The following is a 1,767-nucleotide window of genomic DNA, read 5'->3' on the forward strand; positions in this document are numbered from 1 at the left end:
TCTCTTAGCTTCAAATAACTCCCCGTTGTCAGCTACAGCCGCTGAACAGGCTACATGTTGTAAACAGCCGTGGTCCGCTTGCCTGGTCCTCCGGTAACATTAGCCGTTAGCAGGGTTAGCATGGCGCCATTAGCCATGGTTGTCTCAATTGTTTTTGCGAGTAACAAACTCAGGTATTCTAGGTGTATTCTTCAATGTGAGTTGACAAATGTTGAAATGACACAAAAGGCCCGTCCCTTGTAGTAGTGACAAATTAGCCTGAAGTTAATGCTTAGCTACCCATTCAGGAGGAAATTGGCCAACTCTACGTCCTTTTGGGATCTATTCTCTCTCCATCTTTCATACACATCTCCAATATTTACCTGGGGTTTGTAACGGGTCTGGTCAGAAACACTGTTAGAATTGCTGTTGTTTTTTTTGCACAGTACCTCTGCTCTGAAGTCTGGAATGTGTCTACTTGTAGCACTTTGAACATTAATTGCACATTATCATGTTGTTCTATGCTCTATTGCACATGTTTTGTACGTCATGACATTTTGATATTTTTCAAGAAGTTCATGTTTCAAGTTAAAGTACATGAAATCTTAGAAAATCCTTTTTTTTTTACCGTGGTATTGAAATGGGCATTGAGAATCGTGTCATTTTACTGGTATTGGCACCGACTATTGCCTTTTTGGTACCATGACACCCCTAGACCAAAGATTCACGACGAGACAAAACCGTTTTGGAACGTTTCAGCGGCCTGCATCGTCCTGTCTCAGCTCCGCTCAAACCAGCTGATGGCGACGCTGCGACTTAGCAACCAGCCAATAGACAAGTCATCTTGTAAAGTCAGCTAAAATACAATGATCCACAATCCGTCTTATCTCTGTTACAAACTGTAACGAAGGCTCATCGAGTGGCCAAGGGCACGTACGGTGGAGCGAGCTAGTGACTGAAGAGAGGGGGCACCTAGGACATAGCCGTGAATCGCACCAATAAAGCGCGTTTTCGCTGATTCATCACTAGAAATGTAACTGTAGCAAACATCTCATTATTGCTAAGGTTATCAACTTTCCATATTTAGACACAACAAATTATATAATTAACTAGAAAAAACCTGGATGTTGGAAGTTAGAATGGCAGCAAAAAGAGTTGTTGCTATGAAGATGATTCACCGTCTCGTCTCATCTCATTGGTGTGAACTGGCCGGTTTCAGACAAAGGCGTAATACATTTCTACTCATCTTGTTGAGAATTTTTGGTCTGGCTTTAGGCTTTAGGATCTGGTTCCAGGCCATTGCACATTGTACCTCTACTTTTTACTGACCTATATAGCTGTTTTTTAGTATGCTTGTGTCGTTACACCCTGATTACATCCTGTAATAACAAGGTATCAGCATTGCAACTAATACTTTCTTGTTATAAGAAGATGCTCTGTAACAAGAGATGGTGTAAATTCTGGTGTATGTGGATGTTTTCATTTAAACTGGTTACATTATCCGTCTTGATACTGATTGCACTGAAGGCGTTCTCTCTTAGTTCAAAGGTCCGTGGTTGGCAACATGCTTTATAAAGTGCATTGTTTTTAGTGTTTCAAATTTCATTGTTATCATTTCATTTTACATAAAAGTAAAACTTCCCCAGTCATTTAAGCTAAATATGAAATAATCCAACAATCTTGTTATGCTGTCTTCGTTTGACCTCCAGACACCACCCACCACACAAACAAACAAACACACACACACACACACGTGCACGGACACACACACACACACACACACACACA

General features: G+C 40.9%; 2 long non-coding RNA genes across 2 annotated transcripts in view; one reads left to right on the top strand and one right to left on the bottom strand.

The window, feature by feature from the left end:
* LOC116669868 (uncharacterized) overlaps positions 1-1,767 on the bottom strand; it is an 827,043-nt gene that overhangs the window by 198,545 nt on the left and 626,731 nt on the right. The gene's annotated exons all lie outside the window — the stretch shown is intronic.
* Positions 1,657-1,767, top strand: part of LOC116669866 (uncharacterized) — a 20,431-nt gene continuing 20,320 nt past the window's right edge. The window contains exon 1 of the long non-coding RNA XR_004326891.1: positions 1,657-1,669. This is a non-coding gene — a long non-coding RNA (uncharacterized LOC116669866). The remainder of the gene's footprint in view (positions 1,670-1,767) is intronic.

Source organism: Etheostoma spectabile, chromosome 20 (assembly GCF_008692095.1).
Source record: "Etheostoma spectabile isolate EspeVRDwgs_2016 chromosome 20, UIUC_Espe_1.0, whole genome shotgun sequence".
In the NCBI taxonomy this organism is placed as follows: domain Eukaryota; kingdom Metazoa; phylum Chordata; class Actinopteri; order Perciformes; family Percidae; genus Etheostoma; species Etheostoma spectabile.